Source organism: Eubalaena glacialis, chromosome 5, assembly GCF_028564815.1.
Source record: "Eubalaena glacialis isolate mEubGla1 chromosome 5, mEubGla1.1.hap2.+ XY, whole genome shotgun sequence".
In the NCBI taxonomy this organism is placed as follows: domain Eukaryota; kingdom Metazoa; phylum Chordata; class Mammalia; order Artiodactyla; family Balaenidae; genus Eubalaena; species Eubalaena glacialis.
Genome location: NC_083720.1, coordinates 66,445,847 through 66,466,127, shown reverse-complemented (window position 1 = coordinate 66,466,127; position 20,281 = coordinate 66,445,847). Strand labels below are relative to the sequence as shown.

The following is a 20,281-nucleotide window of genomic DNA, read 5'->3' as shown; positions in this document are numbered from 1 at the left end:
TGGAGGAATCAGGCTCCCCAACTTCAACCTATACCACAAAGCTACAGTAATCAAGACAGTATGGTACTGGCACAAAAACAGAAATATAGATCAATGGTACAGGATAGAATGCCCAGAGATAAACCCACACACATATGGGCACCTAATTTGCAACAAAGGAGGCAAGAACATACAATGGAGAAAAGACAGCCTCTTCAATAAGTGGTGCTGGGAAAACTCGACAGCTACATGTAAAAGAATGAAATTAGAACACCACCTAACACCATACACAAGAATAAACTCCAAATGGATTAAAGACTTAAATGTAAGACCAGACACTATAAAACTTTTAGAGGAAAACATAGGAAAAACACTCTTTGACATAAACCACAGCAAGATCTTTTTTTTTTTCTTTTTTTTTAAGGTAAGGCACAGACAAATGAGTCCCTGTTCAGTTTATTCAAATAATATATATATATTTTTTCTCTGTGAGTAGAACCGAGGAGGGATCAAAGAAAGCCTCATATATTAAATTCTTAAATAGATTCTTTGAATTCAAAAGTAAGGGTCAACAGGAGAGGCACGGGTGGTGGGCCTTGTTCCAGCAAACAAAGCCACCAAGGCAGTCCTGCAAATTAAGGAGGATGGCAAATCCATTTCTTAAAAAAAATTCTCGAGGGGAAAAATATAAAATACGTAAGTTTCAAAAGCTGGACTACCTCCACACTCTTGGTTCTCTACCCCTGACTATCCTAAGATAGAGTGTTTCAAGGTTAAGTTTCCAATGATTCAGCTTTTGCAAACATGTACAAATACATTCCTCGTGAGCAGTTCTGTCTTGGCGATTAATAGCAAGCAATATGCTTGGATTAGAGGTCCAATTCCCACTCGAATGCAAAGTTTCTTCTCTTCTGGCAACAAAGCCATTTGCAAAGACCTGGAAATCATGAGCTTCCTAGGTGGGAAGAGGTGCTATTCTGGTTCACCTGAAGATAATAGCCTTTCAGCTTGGCTGGTGTTTTATCGTCCCCTTTCAAGACCTGGTGTGTGTTGTTCATGACGATGGAGTCGGGGCTGTCGTAGTTGGGTGGGTTTGCATAGGGGTCATAGACGAGCCGAGCCAGCATGGGGGCGATCTGAGCCATGTCCCTCAACACATCCCCAGGGATGTGGCCAATCCACTTGGAGAGAGCTTCCAGGTTCATGGGCTTGATGACCTGGTCTGTGGATCACTCGATCTTGGACTGGGAGACACTGCCGGGCTTGCCGATGAGGTCCTCATGGTGCAGGACAGCGTCGCTCCACGTGATGCCGAGGAAGTCGAGGATGAGCTTGAGGCAGCGCTGGGGGTGCAGCACCAGCTGCTCGTAGTACACGGGCAGGCACTTGTCCTTGCCCACCTCCATGCACTGGGCGTACATCACCTCAATGGCCTTGTTCCCCTTGGTGAGGCAGTCGCGGTAGCTGCTGAGGTCGAAGCCGGCGATGGTGACCTTGCGGGTGATCATGGAGTGCACCGAGGCCCGGCCGTCCCGCACCATCAGCAGGAACTTGGAGTTGGGGAACAGGCGCAACAGGTAGACGGAGGACTTGAGCATGAAGGGGTCTTTGTTACAGAGGACGAGGGCCGGCTCTCCTTGCTTGGCGATCACCTCCAAGATGAAGGCCGGCATCCAGCACCTCGCCTGTCACACCTGCCTCGTCCAGCCGCAGCTTCTCCCGGCCCGACTTGGACCAGGCCTGGGCATGGCCAGCACGCGGGGGATGATGCGGATCTCCTCCCCGCAGCGCACCTCGGGGTGGGCGTCCAGCATCGCATGCGTGAGCGTGGTGCCACTCCAGGGCTTGCTCCCCACGAAGATGAGCGGCATGGCCTTGCCGTAGAGGTACTCCACGTGGTCCGTGCCCATCATCACGAGGTCCTCCTGCTCCCGCCACATGGCCCGCCGGGGGCCCCCTAGCACCGCCCGGCACTCCAGCACCTGCTGCCCCAGCTGGACCACCAGCACCAGGGCCAGGGCAAAGCCGGCTGCCAGCAGTGCCCTCCGCACCGACAGGCGCATGCTGGGCCCGGGGCTGGGGGCGCTTCAGCGACAGGTGGGCGGGAGCCCCAGTGGGCTCACATCTCCCTGGACATTCTCATCCCTGGGATCTAGCCCTTGTGGCTGCTTGCCAAGACTCTCCACTGGCTGAGCCCGCGAGAGACGTCCCGCTGCAGCTCCGCGCGCCCAGAGACTCAGTGCTCGCCAGCTGCCCCGGCCCACAAGATCTTTTTCGACGCACCTCCTAGAGTAACGGAAATAAAAACAAAAATAAACAAATGGGACTTAATTACACTTAAAAGCTTTTGCACAGCAAAGGAAACCATAAACAAGACAACCTTCAGAATGGGAGAAAATATTTGCAAATGAAACAACAGACAAAGGATTAATCTCCAAAGCATAAAAACAGCTCATGGGGCTCAATATCAAAAAAAAACAGACAATCCAGTTAAAAAATGGGTGGAAGAACTAAATAGACATTTCACCAAGGAAGACATAGAGATGGCCAAGAGGCACATGAAAATATGCTCAACATCACTAATTATTAGAGAAATGCAAATCAAAACCACAATGAGGTATCACCTCACACCAGTCAGAATGGCCATTATCAAAAAAAGCTAGAAACAATAAATGCTGGAAGGGGTGTAGTGAAAAGGGAACCCTCCCACAGTGTTGGTGGGAATGCAAATTGATACAACCACTATGGAAAACAGTAAGGAGGTTCCTTAAAAAACTAAAAATAGAACTACCATATGACCCAGCAATCCTGCTACTAGGCATGTACCCTGAGAAAACCATAATTCAAAAAGAGACATGCACCAAAATGTTCATTGCAGCACTATTTACAATAGCCAGGACATGGAACCAACCTAAACGTCCATCGATAGATGAATGGATAAAGAAGATGTGGCACATATATACAATGGAATATTACTCAGCCATAAAAAGAAACAAAACTGAGTTATTTGTAGTGAGGTGGATGGACCTAGAGTCTGTCATACAGAGTGAAGTAAGTCAGAAACAGAAAAACAAATACCGTATGCTAACACATATATATGAAATCCAAAAAAAAAAAAAAAAAAGTGGTACTGATGAACCTTGTTGCAGGGCAGGAATAAAGAAGTTGACATAGAGAATGGACTTGATGACATGGGGTGGGAGGGCGAAGCTGGGGCGAAGTGAGAGTAGCATCGACGTATATACACTACCTAATGTAAAATAGTTGGCTGGTGGGAAGCAGCAGCATTAGCACAGGGAGATCGGCTGGGTGCTTTGCGGTGACCTAGAGGGGTGGAATAGGGAGGATGGGAGGGAGGCTTAAGAGGGAGGGGATATGGGGACATGGGTGTGTATATGGCTGATTCGCTTTGTTGTACAACAGATACTAACACAGTATTTTGAACCAATTATACTCCAATAAAGATGTATTAAACAAAAAAAAAGTAAAGTTAAAATAGCCTGACCACTGCAAAAAACATAGATTAATTAATTAATTAAAAAACCTAAGCGCCAGGACTTCCCTGGTTGTCCAGTGGCTAAGACTCGGCATTCCCAATGCAGGGGGCCCGGGTTCAATCCCTGTTCAGGGAACTAGATCCTACACGCCACAACTAAAAGATCCCGCGTGCCGCAACTAAGACGCGGTAAGGCCAAATAAATAAATATTAAAAAAAACAAAAACAAAAACCTAAGCCCTATTGTTATCAAGATGGGAAAGCCACCTCTATCCTTAGGATAGGGCTGAGAGCTTACTTGTTTTCAGCTCTGGTTTTACCTTTGTTTTTGGCTCCCAACTATCAGTTATCCATTGCTACATAACAAACAACACTAAAACTTAGTGGCTTCATACAGCAATGTTTTACTATATCTCACACTTCCCTGGGTTGAATGTGGGTTCCCTCTGCTCATTTTGCCTGGGGTCATTGATGAAGCTGCACTCAGCTGGAGGATCCAAAACGGCCTCATACACATGATTAACAGTCAGTGCCGGCTTTTGGCTGATGCACCTCAGTTTTTCTCTACATGGCTAGACCAACTTTTTTACATGGCAGTCTTGGGGCAGTGTTACAAAAGTACAAAGTGGAAAACTGTAAGTTTTCTTAAGACCTAGCCTTGGAAGTCGTATAACACATTTTCACTACATTCTATTGGTTAAATGGCATTATATAATACAGAATTTGACCAGTCTTTGTCTCTGGTTGCTGGGAGTGAGGCTCTAAATCCTTGGCACTTCCGAAGTACTAAGGATGCCTTTGCTCTTCATGACCCCCCTTGGATACCACCTTAGTTTATGCTATGAGATAAAAAGACTCATGATGGAGCTGGTCACCAGAAAGATCAACTATATGATTAAAAGGTTGGGGCTTTGAGCCAGTGTAATCTCCAGAAAGGGGAGAGGGGCTGGATATTGAGTTTAATCACAAGGCAAATGATTCGGTCAATCATGCCTATGTAATGAAATCCCAGTGAAAACTCTAGATACCAAATCCCAGTTGAGCTTCCTGCTTGGTGAATACATTGATGTGCCAAGAGGGTGATACACCCTGATTCTACAAGGAGAGGGCGTGGAAGCTCTGTATTCAGAATCCTCCCAGACTTTGTCATATGTGTCTCTTCATTTGGCTGGTTCTGACATGTACCCTTCATAACAAACTGTTATTGTAAGTATAGTGCTTTCCTGAATTTTATGAGTCATACTAATGAATTACCGAATCTGAGGGGGGTTCATGGAAACCCTCCATATTTTTAACTAGTTGGTCGGAAGTGCAGGTGGCTGGAGGACCCCACTTGTGGCTGGCATCTGAAGCCAAGAGCAGTCTTGTTGGAGATCATGACCTTTAACCTGTGGATTCCTACAATAATGCCAAATAATTAGCATTAGAATTGAATTGTATTGCAGCACACCAGTTGGTGTCAGAATACAAGAGCAATCCAGGTGTAAAGGGTGAGGGAATAGACCCTCTCTTGAACAAGAAGCAGCAAAGTTGCACTGCAAAGGGAAGTGCATATTGGGATGAAAGGAATTTATGGCCATTAAACATCAGTTCTTCACTTAAAAGAATGTTTTAGGGCTTCCCTGGTGGCGCAGTGGTTGAGAGTCTGCCTGCCAATGCAGGGGACACGGGTTCGAGCCCTGGTCTGGGAAGATCCCACATGCCGCGGAGCAGCTAGGCCCATGAGCCACAATTACTGAGTCTGTGCGTCTGGAGCCTGTGCTCCGCAACAGGAGAGGCCACGACAATGAGAGGCCCACGCACCGCGATGAAGAGTGGCCCCCGCTTGCCGCAACTAGAGAAAGCCCTCGCACAGAAACGAAGACCCAACACAGCCAATAAATAAATAAATTAATTAATTAAATAAATTAAAAAAAAAATTCACTGAAGACTGATATTCTTCATACTGTCATGTTTGTACAGTGTTGTTCTTCAATTTAAAGTCACAGTCACGGGACTTCCCTGGTGGTCCAGTGGGTAAGACTAGGCGCTCCCAATGCAGGGGGCCCGGGTTCAAGCCCTGGTCGGGGAACTGGATCCCGCACGCATAGTGCAACTAAGAATCCGCAGGCCGCAACTAAAACATCCTGCATGTCGCAAATAAAACATCCCGCATGTTGCAACTAAAACATCCCGCATGTTGCAACTAAGACCCGGCACAGCCTAAATAAATAAATATTTTAAAAAATAAATAAAGTTACAGACACATGGTCAGTTAATCTACAACAAAGGAAGCAAGAGGAAAGACAACCTCTTCAATAAGTGGTGCTGGGAAAACTACATGTAAAAGAATGAGATTAGAACATTTCCTCACACCATATACAAAAATAAACCTAAAATGGATTAAAGACCTAAATGTAAAGCCTGAAACCATAAAACTCCTAGAGGAAAGCACAGGCAGAACTCTCTTTGGGAGAAAATATCTTCAAGTGATATAAGCAACAGGGGTTAATATCCAAAATATATAAACAGCTTATACAACTGAATATCAAAAAAAAAAAAAATCAAAAAATGGGCAGAAGACCTGAGTGGACATTTTTCAAAGAAGACATACAGATGGCTAACAAGCACATGAGAAGGTGCCCAGCATTGCTAATTATTAGAGAAGTGCAAATCAAAACAATAAGATATCACCTCACACCTGTCAGAGGGGCTATTATCAAAAAGTCTACAAATAATAAATGTTGGCAAGGATGTGGAGAAATGGGAACTCTTGCACACTGTTAGTGGGAATGTAAATTGATGCAGCCACTATGGAAAACAGTACAGAGGTTCCTCAAAAAATTAAAATAGAACCACCATATGATCCAGCAATTCTACTCCTAGGTATATATATATATGGAAAAAAATGAAAACACTAATTTGAAAAGATACATGCACCCCAATGTTCATAGCAGCACTATTTACAATAGCCAAGATACGGAAGCAACCAAGTGTCCATCAACAGACAAATGGATAAAAAAGATGTGGTTTATATATATAATGGAATATTAACCATAAAGAAGAATGAAATTCTGCCACTTGCAGCAATGGGGATGGACCTAGAGAATATTATTCTTAGTGAAATAAGTCACTCAAAGACAAATACTGTATGATGTCACTTATCTGTTGACTCTAAAAAAATAAAGCAAACAAATGTTCATAGCAAAATAGAAACACACTCAGAGATATAGAAAACAAACTAGTGGTTACCAGTGGGGAGAGGGAAGGGGGAAGGTGCAAGATAGGGGTATGGGATTGAGAGAAACAAACTACTATGTATAAAATAGATAAGCAACAAGGATATATTGTATAGTACAGGGAATTATAGCCATTATCTTGTTATAACTTTAAATGGAGTATAATCTATAAAAATACTGAATCATTATGCTGTATACCTGAAACTAATATATTGAAAATCAACTATAATTCAATTTAAAAAATAAAGTCACAGATACAGTGACTAAAATTGGAGTAATCAGACAGTGATGCATATGGCAGTAGCAGTTGACTTTCCGTAGCACACCCAACCCCAGGAGTTGCTTTAAGACTGAGACTGCTTCTGCTGAATCTGCAGATACACTAAAAGTACCATGGGGTTATACAGTAAAGCTAGAGTTACAGATCACTGCTATGGGGTCAGTCCTTTAGGGGAAGTAGGAAAGGGATAAGGGGAAGTAGGATTAAGACCATTTGGCAGGGCATAAAGAGTCGCTTAGGTAGTTATGGATTCCTCTTTAGACTAGAGGGTGTAGACAAGATCAGCTCCCCACCTTCAAGCATCAGCAAGAACCCTTTCCTACCTGAACATCCTCTATCTCAAAGTATGGTTCATGTATCAGATGTTGGTGATGTGGAACTCAGGCCAGGCTGCTGCTGTGTCCGTGTTGAATTACCTGACCCAGTTCTTTTTATCTGTAAATGCTAGACTCCAAGTGCCTCATGAGGTCAACAAAAAGATCAGGTAGGTATTGAACTGTTCTTTGCTTGTTTATTTAAACTTCTGTGCAACACAGAGCATATTCTTGCCTCTGCACTGCAGTGAGGTGGGAAAAACAGTGGACTAAAAATCTCACAACTCTTATACAAGAATGTTCGCAGCAGCTCTATTCATAATGACCAAAACCTGGAAACAACCCAAATGTCCATCAGCAACAAACACCTGCAGATACATGTAACAGCATGGATGAAATACAAGTTAAAGAAGCCTTATACAAATATATAGAGTATACATATACACTCTAAATTTCACTTATATGACATTTTAGAACTGGCAAACTGGTCTTTTGGACTCATTCACCACGTTCCCACTGCTTATGATGAGCTATAGCTACACTGTCATTCTTTTGTTTTCTTTTTTTTCAATCAACAAGTACCTTCCCACCTCAGAGCCCTTGTTTCTACTCTTCCCCCTGAGTAGGATATCCTTCACTCCCCCTTTAATCTAGATACTCCTGTGGTTTTCATATACTTTTTCTCCAAGGAAACTTTCCCTAAGATTCAGACTTAGGTTATCTCTAGAGCATTTTGCACTTCCCTTCTATCACAGTATCATAATTATAAATAAATAATTATTGATATGATTACTTGCTGGGGGTCTGCTCCTCCTTAGACTATGAATATCTCAATGTCAGGGACTATTTGTGTCTATTCACTATTCTATTCTCAGCCCCTAGCAGCATTCTTGAAAATATAGTAGGCAAATAATAAATATCTGTGGATGAAATAGCGAAAGGAATGAATCTTTCCATATTTCCATACTCTCATTTTCTAAAACTTTGGTTATCTTTGATCACCTTTTCATATGACAATGGTTTTGTTATATTATTTTCTGTATAGAGAATGAAAAGTAGTTTTTCTTTTCTGTAATCTAGTTATTCAGGTTTTTTTTCCTATTGCTAGTTTTTAAAAAGTGTATTTCAGCTCCACAACTTGTTTCAGTAATGTCATATAAACTTTTAGGATCATTGTCAAGTATGGGAAGCCCCCTACCAAGTTTCTTTCATGTATGAGGTGCAAGATTACAAGGCATCTGAAGATCTCTTGTTCAGTGACAAACATTAAAAACTCTGCATTGTCAACATTCATTGACAGTTTGCAGAGGCAGAGTTCCTGGAAGCCACTTCTACACTGAGACAACTGGCAATAACTTAACTATACATAAAAGTGATTGCAAACTACATAAATATATTTCACTAAATCCAAATTACTTTTTTTTTTGGTCCTGCCACGCAACTTGTGGGATCTTAGTTCCCCAACCAGGGTTCGAACCTGGGCTCTCGGCAATGAAAGCTCGGAGGTTTAACCACTGGACTGCCAGGGAATTACCCATTACTAAATCCAAATTAAATGTACCAAATTCAACTCCCCCTCAGTCGGATCCCCCAAAATGCCTAAGGACACTCCAATGTCTCTCAAAATGAGGGAAGTGCTAAAGAAGGGTAGTCACAGGGGATATAGACCGTAGTCTAAATCTACTGTGGTTAAAACTGCAAATTTTACAAACTCGGTAGTCACAGGGGATATAGACCGTAGTCTAAATCTACTGTGGTTAAAACTGCAAATTTTACAAACTCTTATGACTGTGTGGCTCTGCTAAGGTACTTCCCAGGGGGCGCTGAAACTTAAACTTCATTAGCTTCATGGTAAATCCATCTCTGCCTACCTCTCTCAGTTGTTGATAGCATTAAACAAGATATTGGGTATGAAAGTACTTTTTAAACTATAAAGAACTACACACAGATAAAATGATGATGACAATGGGCTCCCAGCCTCGGTCCAAGCTTTGTCCACTATATTTATGTCTGGAGATACCTAGTAACCTGGTGGGAAGAGCTAAAATAACCCTATTTGCCAGAAAGCAGAAGCAGTTCCTGGTGAGAAAATTTATTCTAAGAGAAAAGCCAGGATTGACATATTTGACTCAGTAACAAAGCTCGTGATGCCTACAGTAAGAGGTGATTATTGTCTAGCCAAGCCCTCTTGTGCACTGTGTCTCATCCTTTTGTGGGAGTCAGTTGAGGGGTGCATCATGAATAAATACTAAAATATCTATTTCGGGACTTCCCTGGTGGCACAGTGGTTGGGAATCCGCCTGCCAATGCAGGGGACGTGGGTTCGATCCCTGGTCCAGGAAGATCCCACATGCCGTGGAGCAACAAAGCCCGTGTGCCACAACTACTGAGCCTGCACTCTAGAGCCTGTGAGTCACAACTACTGAGCCCACACACCACAACTATTGAAGCCCCCGCACCTAGAGCCCAAGCTCCACAACGAAGAGTAGCCTCCACTCGCCGCAACTAGAGAGAAAGCCCACACGCAGCAACGAAGACCCAACACAGCCAAAAATAAATAAATAAATAAATTTAAAAAATATATCTATTTCATTGAAATAACCTTGTAAGTCATTGGGCCAAGGAAATTTTGTTAGAGAACTTTCCAAAACTCCACTCCAGAACTTCTTAAAACTTCAAAAATCAGAGCAATATCCTCAAATCTTAAAACAGTTCAGTTGACTGGATAATAAAATACCCTGGATTCTGCCTATGCAGTTTCATGTTCAAATATAATAATAAGCTATTTATATGTATTTTTATATTGTTATGCATCATTAAAGCAATGATACTTTGATAAAAACTTTTTTAAAAATATAAGTATGTAGCACTCTCCCATTTCTCCTAGGTCTTATGTCAAGCCAATCCATTTCAGAGTTGACATGATTGGATAAATACTGGGAAAGGGAAGAAGAGAGCAGCAGATTCTATATTCTTAAAAAATTATAGTAATATTGGAAAAATCTAATTCTACTTCATTGTTGACCCTAATTTCTCCTGTATCTGGAATGGTGTCAGAGATAATAGCAGTAAAAGTCTAATACTCTGTCGTGTCCTGTAAAGTATCTCCTTCTCCTCCTCCTCTACTTATGTATATCACTTGACAAATGTACTGGTTCATTTCTAGTGAAACAGCAGAACCATGCCGGGAATAGGGAAGGCAGCAGTGGTACAGCCCAATATTAAACATCCATATTTTTAGCCAGTTAGGGATAGACACATAGTCCAGAATTTTTTGTTTCAGTTGACCAAATATTTATTGAGTGCCTGCGTGTGCCAGGCACTGTTCTAGGCATTTGAGATACACCCTGAATAATATAAGCAAAGATCCCTGCCCTCACATGGTTTGTAATCTAGCAGAATGTACACAATAGTACCTTGCTTCAAATTAGTGTCAGATATCCCCAGATTCACAACGGAGTAAGTGTTTGGAAAGGGTTTCTCTACTCTTTTCATATCAGCTTCCCCAGCCCTCTGTGGACAGGGGTTCTTCCATCTAAGTCCACAGAGCCACCCTACCTGGTTATCCCCCTCTCTGCCAACAAAGAAAAAACATCCTCCCCTTTGGCCCTACCCTTTCTTTTCTTCTCCTTCCATGACACCTGCACCCTTTCCCCATGATCTTATGTCTTCTTCTCTACCTCTGGCATAGGCTGTGGGCCATTCAGCTCTGTTCCACTCTAGATGAGACCTGGGGTATGTCAAATCCTGTCAGTGGAGTATATACAATCAGACTTTTCACGTTGCAAAGACTGAACTCCCTCATGTGTTAATATTCTGAAGGGGTCTCTGTCTCTTCCACTGCATTCAGTAACATTGCCAAATGCTCCTTCTGTTCCCCATGGTATGTGCTCTGCCCCAGGAAGGGAAGAGCATACAGGGAGGAAAAGAATGTCTGTCCTGCCATGCTAACAGTGAGAGAATCAGGGATGCAGATCAGGGTACAGAAATGGAGTTTCTTGGCAATAATAGTTTTCTGTTTTATTATATGAAAAAAGATAGATATTATGTTATAAATTTTGAACTTATTAATATATATTAAATATTATTGATTAAAATGTGAAAATGTATTTGATTTTTTAAGGTTAAAAAAGCCAAAACTCTGAAAATTCCATTTAAATAATTAACTCTGATGCTAATGGAGAGGTTTTTTTTTTACTAGTTGGTGGGTACATTGGGAACTTTGTGTGTGTGTGTGCTTTGGTACTCCTTTTAACAAGATAAACCCTTGGTGGCAATTTTTTGAAAGATGTGCTTGGTCTATGACCCAAAAATCTTTCTTTTCTCTGGAAATTGCTGTTGGTCTCCCAGTTCATTAGTGGTGGCTCATCCAGAGGTATGTTTTAGCCATGACCCTGCCCACCTGGCCCCAATTGATTAGACCAGTTATGGGCACCTGGAGAGACAAACCATAAACATTAAACATAATAAGTAATAAATTATTTAGTATGCTAGATGATAAGTGCTATGGAGGAAAGAAAAAAGAATTAAATTTATTGTCCTTAGCATTTGCAATTTGGACTAAGGAATTCCAGTTTAGTCTGGGCTGATCTAAGATGAAGGAGTTGTGAGCTTAGAAGATGGATGGTTCTCTTCTGCATGTCATGTGAACTGAAAAGCAAAGAAAGGAGCCTCTTCAAAGAGCAAAGAATGAAGTAGGCGTTCAGAGGGAAGTAGACAGCATCCTGCATGCATGAATATATAGTAATAACATAATAATAACACGAGAAAACTTCAAATTGCCTGTTGAAGTCAGGGACAATATCTTTTCCACCTTGCATCTTCAACATTTAGTATAGAACTTGCAGACAGTATGTGCTAAGTGGATCAAGGTATCAAGACCCAATTTAACAGAGGTTCTTAACTGGCCTCCCCTGTTGTAATCAAAACAAAACAAAACAAAAACCTTAATACACACAGAGATGGAACTAACTTCCATGGAAAGTTCTAGTCTCAGTACCTGTTTGGCTCAATCAGTCTTTGATTCTACACCTACAATTTTGCAAATTCAAGTGGCTTTCAGATTGACAAACCTGAGGCACTGGGCTTTGTTCAAACACCAAAGATTCCCCATCATGTTCACTATCCTGTGCTTCCTAAAGAATGAAAACTGATATATTCTAGTAATATTTTCAATTGAGTGGAAAGGAGTTTTCTGATTAAGTTTCAATTTGTCGAAAATTCAATTAACAAGAAACTTCCTATCTCCTGAAAATCGTGATAAATCTGTCATGATTAGAAGGTGAAACAGCCCTTGTTAAATTTCCTGCAGGCTCACCGTTTAATTTTCTGTAGTCTCTGGATGAGTCTATGCATAACTGAACTCTGAAGAGTTTTTCCAAAACAGTATTTACTAGGTAGTCCACATTCCAAATACTATTCAGTTTCTGGAACTACTTGGAAAAATTCAGAAGGCAAAAGTTACGTGAATTCTTGGCACATTCCTTGGACAAGTCAGATGGTGCTGGCTACCAGTTCTGATGTGATTACATTTTCAGTTAAACCAGAAATTTGAAGTTCAGCTACTTATTCTTAAAATCTGCCACAGTTATTACGGTAATGACATTTGATAGCTATAAATCATAGAAAATATTGCATTTATAAAAATTCTTAGTTAATAAAATGAACATAATGAAAAGAATAATTGATTATTAAACAAGCAAACGTTGACTTTAGTCCATTCACTTTTGTACAATCTCCTTTAGTACATTATATATTCTCATTTCTACACTGCTTTTAAAATTCCAATTTTGGACTTTTCCATATCAGCTGAAAAAGGAATACTTTGAGCCAAAGCTTGGTGGAGCTGCCTGCCAAGCAACAGTTCCATTTCTGCAGTTTCTCTTAGTTGTACAATTATTTAAATATTTGCTTGCATATTGTTCTTATTTCCTAAGAACGTGAGAAAATGGAAAAATGAAAATGCAGATTCTAGAGATAAATTGAGGTTCACAAACTTAATGCAATTGAGAAAAATGCAGAAATCAGGTAAGCTGTCACTCCCGGCTTTATAAATGTTCTATAGCTCTCTTTCAAAAACAAACGAAAAAAATTAGGTCCAAAAATGAGAGTGATGAAATTTGTCTCTCAGAAGGTAAAATGCTTTTGCTTCTTTACAGCTACTAACTAACCCACTTTAAGACAAATTTTACTTATGGCTGGTGGCAGGTGTATTAGTTTCCTAGAGCTGTTATAACAAAGTACCATGAACACAGTGGCTTACAACAACAGAAAGTCATTCTCTTATTGTTCTAGAAATCAAGGTGTCAGCAGGGTAATACTCTTTCTGAAGGCTCAAGGGAAGAATCCTCCCTTGCCTCTTTCCTTAGTTCTGGTGCTTGCTGGTGATCCTTGGCATTCCTTGGCTTGCAGCTGTCTCACTCCAATCTTTGTCTCTGTCATCCCCTGGCCTTCTTCCCTGCATGTCTTTTTTTCTTTTTTTGGAGTAAAATTGCTTTACAATGTTTTCTTAGTTTCTGCTGTAGAATGAAGTGAATCAGCTATATGTATACCTATATCCCCTCCCTCTTGGACCTCCCTCCCACCCCACCCTCTCATCCCACCCATCTAGGTCCCTGTGCTACACAGCAGGTTCCCACTAGCTATCTATTTTACACACGGTAGTATATTTATGTCAAACCTAATCTCCCAATTCTTCCCACCCTCCTCTTCCCCGCCATGTCCACGTGTCCCTTCTCTATGTCTACGTCTCTATTCCTATGTCTTTTTTTTTTTTCCTATTTTTTTTTTTTGGCTGTGCTGCAGGGCATGTGGGATTTTAGTTCCTGACCAGGGATCGAACCCTCGCCCCCTGCAGTGGAAGCGCGGCATCTTAACCACTAGACCGCCAGGGGAGTCCCTCTGCATATCTTCTTATAAGAACACCAGCCATTGGACTTAGAGTACACCCTAATCCAGTATAACTTCATTTTAACTCATTACATCTGCAAAATCCCTACTTCCAAATAAGGTCATGATTTGAGGTTCCAAGTAGACATTAATTTGGAGGGTACTATTTGATCCAGCCAAGCTAGGTTCATGGATCATGGTTAAGATCTCATGAAGTACAATTGTTCATTCTAAATCAGGTCATATTTGGTGGTTAAAGTTCAGAAATTTACTCAAATTAGTTCAAGTGAAAGGGATTTTACCGTAAGGAAACAATGCTTATGTGGAGCCTAAGAAAAATGGAACAATCAGGACACAAATTAGGGCAGCTCAGTTTTCCTCAGCATACTCACATGCAGAAAGCTGAAGACCTTTACTATTTTACATTGATATAATTCAGCTGAAAGTTCCATCTGTTGCTTGAGTTTTAGTTCACAGCGTCTCTCATAATTTTAATTAATTAATTAATTAATTTTAATTTTTGGCTGTGTTGGGTCTTCGTTTCTGTGCAAGGGCTTTCTCTAGTTGCGGCAAGCGGGGGCCACTCTTCATCGCGGTGCGCGGGCCTCTCACTATCGCCGCCTTTCTTGTTGCGGAGCACAGGCTCCAGTCGCGCAGGCTCAGTAGTTGTGGCTCACGGGCCCAGTTGCTCCGCAGCATGTGGGATCTTCCCAGACCAGGGCTCGAACCCGTGTCCCCTGCATTGGCAGGCAGATTCTCAACCACTGCGCCACCAGGGAAGCCCCACAGTGTCTCTCATGATATTTTGTTTGGCTCAGCTCAGCCTGTGGACTGCATTTTCTTGGTTCAGGTGTCAGTGCAGGCTCAGTCAGCTGTGTGTGTGTGTGTGTGTGTGTGTGTGTGTGTGTGAGAGAGAGAGAGAGGAAATATATAGGACTGGGATAGGAACAACTGTCTGAAAAGAGTTTGCAGGAGGGGAGGCAATGATTATCCTAATACATTTCCATAAATGAATCTTTCTGTCTTTACTGTAATGAACAAAAGTATTCGTCATAGGTTTACTTTCTTATTTTATTTAATTAATTAATTTTGGCTGCACTTGGTCTCAGTTGTGGCACGTGGGAGCTTCATTGCATGATGCGGGATCCTTTGTTGCAGCGTGCAGATCTTTAGTTGCAGTATGCAGGCTCATAGTTGTGGCATGCGGACTTCTTAGTTGCGGCATGCGGGATCTAGTTCCCCAACCAAGGACCGAACCCTGGGCCCCCTGCATTGGGAGCGTGGAGTCTTACCCACTGCACCACCAGGGAAGTCCACTTTCTTATTTATTTTAATCATATAAAACAATAGGAGGCTGACATCCCAAGCTTCATAATAAAAATACACTTTAATGTGATTGAAAGTTTAATTACCCTGACAATTCTTTTAGTTTTATAATCATTTATCATCCAAATACTAGCAATTTAAGGAAGGGCTGCAAAGTGGCATTCATATAAAATATAACTCCAAATAATTTCTCATTTTACTACCACCATTAGAAAAAAATTATCAAGGGGGCAGAATTTCTTTGACATTGGGAGATATAATTTGTAAAAATATTAAATTATCATATAAAATTTTTTGAAATGTTTTGAGTCTGTCTCTTTTTCTCTTCTAGACCTCAGGTGCCCTGAATTGGATTAATCATAATCCTTGGGTTACAAACACATCCTTCCTTGTTCCATGGATTGCTGTCATTCATTCATCCATTCATTCGCTTAACATATAATGAACATACGTGAAGCCACCACTACACCAAAAGTAAAGCTTTAACAAGAAAACGTCTGCCTATGTATTCATTCTCCCATGTTGTTCCCCTGTGTTCCCTGCTTTCCCTTGTACTCCAGGGGTAACCAACATCCTGATCTTTGCTTTTGAACTTTATAAATAGGTTATCATAGTATGTCACTAAGATTTACTCATGTTGTTTACATCTGTAGTTTCTTTCATATTTGAAAATAATTAGTTTTAGTTTGCTGTCCCTGTTCATTAAATAATACTTAATTTTGATAAAACAATTTTAAGAAAGCTAATATAATTAATGATGCAGGTCAGCCTTCACACTTTAAATTGAAGAGAGATGTGCATGGAGTCTAAGATATTAAACATGATTCAAATAAAGTCTTTAAATTACCATGACAAATAAGTTAATCATTAACATCTTGGTCATACTAGGCTAAAATGATTCAGACTTCATATTTTTAGTCATCAGTCATCAGTGAAACATGTCAAATTCATTTCATTCACTACAGATAGATATGTCATTATCCTATGCCTAAATATATTTAAATTTTAGCTAAGCTGTCAGTGATATCTGGAAAGACACTTAAATAAATTAAAGTACCATTTTTTTAGTTTCACACTAATTATGATGTATTGTTAAAATTTCTCTGTGACCAGAGGTATATGGAAGATTCAAATGTTTAATCTGTGAAATTACTCAGGATAAATTAGCTAGTTACATTTTAAATTGAAAAGCGAATAAAGAATTTCAGATAAATAAAAAACATATTTTTAAAAACTGCTTTAAATATCTTAAATATTTTTGCATTTTTATCTGTTTGGTTGTATTTTTACCTTAGTTCACTTTCACTATAAACGTCTTTAGTCTCCTATTACCCCAATTCATCCTTTGAAACTACCACTCTGTTCAACATCTGCAGCATTCAGTGTGAACACAGTTTATCCTCTACCCTCATCTTCCGTCAATCACTCCTACAAACTTTGCACTCCAGAACTGCACTGTCCAATATAGTAGCCACTAGCCACTTATGGCTGCTTAGATTTTTAAAATTAAATTAAATTAAAAATTTAGTTCTTCCATTGTAGTAGCCACCTTTCAGGTGTTTTATAGTCACATGTGTCTGGTACCTACAGTATTGGACAATGCAAGTGTGGAACATTTCCACTGTTGCAGCGCCCTAGAGTTTGGATCTAGAATTTCTATGTAGGAAGAATTGGTGGTTGGTAGTATGATTGAAATAGGGGGTTAGGGGTTTGTCCTGAAGCTGCATTGGATGCCATTTTGTACATAGATTGTATGCTTGTACATTTGTATATGGGAGAGGGGCTGATGGAAATTTAGTGGGGGTAGAGTAAGTCTCACAAAGCCAAGCCACTCTTTTATGCAACTATGGTTCTAATCACATCAAAGTCTTCTCCTCAAAAAGAAATTGCACTTAATTACCTCCAGGCCTTTTTTCACCTTGTGGTTATCTCTGTTAACTATTGCTCGCCCCACAAAAACTACTCACCACAACAACTCACCCTCCAATGCCCAGCCTCAAATGCCCCTTCCTTTGGGAAGTTCCCATAGCACCCCTTTCCAAGGCTCCCAGACAATATAATGTAAATCCCTATTACAGTATAAATCACAGCCTTGCCTTGGTTATGTTTCGTTGTACGTCTGTGATTCCTCCATTAGACTCTGACCCTCTCAAGAGCAGGGACTTTGTCTTCTTGTTTTCTAAATATTTCCCCAGGGCCTAGTATAATGCCTTACCCACTGCAGGAGCTGAGTAACTGTTAAATTAACTTTTAAATAGCTTAGATTCTAAAAGACATTCTGACTCTCAGTCTGTTCCAAGCATAGTCCTCCCCATCCCAGTTAGTGGTAACTTCATCCTTCTAGTTAAACAGGTCAAAAACTTTGGAGCCATCCTTGCTTTCTTGACTCCTCTCTTTTTCTTGTACCATTTTTCATCACTTCCACTGTTATTACCCAGTTCTTATTACCATCTCTCCTTGGGATTTTTGCAGTTGTCTTATACTTGATTACCCTACTTTTACTTTTGCATCTCTACATTATTTTCAACCCAGCAGCTAGAGTGATTCTTTCATTTTACATGTATTAAAAAATTATGTGGAGCTTAGTATGTACCAGTTACTATTCTAGGCACTTTACAAATGTTAACTTATTTATCCCTCATAATGACCCTCTGAAATAGAAACTATTATCCTTGTTTTACAGATGAGGAAAATGAGGCACAGAAAGATTAATTTGTCAAAGGTTGCCTAGCGCATAGAACATAAATCATATAATATCACTTCTCTTTTTAAAACACTCCCATCTCAGAGTACATGCCAAAGTCTTTCCAAAGGCCAAAGGCCTAAAAGGTTATATGTGGTCTGCATCCCACCCCTGCTTCTCTACTTTATTTTCTTCCATAGCAATTTATTTATTTTTTTTGTCTATCTCTCCCCAAACAAATTAAGCTCTACCACAACAGGTAGGGATGTTTGTCCACTTCCCCACTACAGATTTTTTTCTCAGTGCCCAAAACAATGCCTTGTATAATAGGCCCTCTTTAAATAATGGTTGCTCAAATGAATGTACCTCTTCTCATTTACACTAAGTGAAAACTTTTAAAAAAAGAAAGTAAAAACAAGAATTTCAGGATTCCTGAATTTTAGAATTATATAAATTCAACATTTTTATGTGTTATAATCCTTAGGGCTTACTATCCTATGAGTGCTCATAAAATCAAACAGTATTAAAAAGGAATACGTTGTATAAAATTAAAACTTATGGGTATATACAAAACTCCATTTAATTATGGGTAAATTACTTAGAGCAAGAATGAAAACAAAAAGCAGCACTCTTTAGCTATTTAAATGTGACAGATTTTTAAAAATTGTGAGAGAAGAGTCTAAAAAGAGTGTAGGTTTTGGTCAATTTCATAGTTTGGATGAAGACAATCTTAAATGGATTCTGCCTGCTACTCTAAATGCCCAAGAACAAAGCTCTGACTTTTGGGCAGAGTTGTAGCAAATCAGCAACTGTGGTGTGTTAGATTCCAAGATGATTGTTCCCTTGTGGAATACCTGAAAAACAATTCAGTGAGGGCAGCACCTATATATTTTTTTTTAGAAAGAATTTTTAATATTTATTTATTTATTTGGTTGCGCCAGGTCTTAGTTGCAGCAGGCAGGCTCCTTAGTTGCAGCATGCAAACTCTTAGTTGTGGCATGCATGTGGGATCTAGTTCCCTGACCAGGGATCGAACCCGGGCGCCCTGCATTGGGAACCTGGAGTCCTATCCACTGCACCACCAGGGAAGTCCCAGCACCTATAATATTTTTAAGATCAAGCAAAGAATGTGGAAAAGACCGATGGATATCCATCAAGAATAATTTAAATAAATAATCGAATATCATTTTAAACTATGGTAGTGGTCAGTTTCAAGAACTGCCTGCTATTTCACATTATTGTGTTCTTTTTTCAACTACATTTTCGGAAATTATGTACGTGCTCCTGAGGTTCATCTGGTTCAATTTTCTTTTACATTAAACTGCTCAAACACCACTGCATTGGGCTTTCCTTTGGATGAAAGAAAGTTATTCTTCGGTATACTTAACACTTAAAAAAAATGAATTATTCCATATTCACAAGAGCCATCTATCTAATTTGTAAACACGCTTATTTCTGGATTCCAGTCTCATAGATCTTCATTCTCCAGGTTTGGGAGTGGAGCCCAGGATCCTACGTTTCAGACCTTTCTTTGAGAACTACTCGACTCAATGCTATTTTCATATTTTGCTGCTTTCAAAATATTAATTTTAGACATCTAAAGAGGGGAGGGCAAACTCTGGTGGCTGTCAGAAGGAACAAGAATGAGCGGCCCACGTTGTGCCATGTTGCAAAACTTTTCCTCAGTTTGCAGATCCTCTGTCCCTGGGGAGGAAATCAGTTCATTTTCACCAAGTAATTCACCATTTTTCAACCATTTCCGTCCACGTCCCTCAGGATGAACCCCAAAAGTCATGAACTCATCTCCGCGGCATAAGGTAAAGCCCTGTTCGTCCCGCTTGCCCTCACAGGGCCGCGGGGACCGGTTCGCTTCCCGCCAGCCGGGCTCCTCCTCCGCTCGCCTTTTGGGTCCCGTCCTCCCGGAGGCTTTCGGCGCGGCAGGTCTTGGCGCCAACCGGGTGGCGGCGCTGTCTGCCCCACGCGCCACCGCCTCAGGCCCGAGGGAGGCGGAGGCACGGCCTGCGGAGGAAGGGGCGGAAGCGAGGCGCGCGCCCTTCTCTCGCGTGCTCTCGCACCGCTCGCGTGACCGGCCGGTGT

The 20,281-nt window shown here is 40.9% G+C and overlaps 1 pseudogene; it reads right to left on the bottom strand.

Moving 5' to 3' along the window:
• Nucleotides 1–884: 884 nt before the first annotated feature.
• On the bottom strand, nucleotides 885–2,042 carry LOC133092105 (protein-tyrosine sulfotransferase 2-like; annotated as a pseudogene).
• Between the last annotated feature and the right edge of the window lie 18,239 nt (nucleotides 2,043–20,281).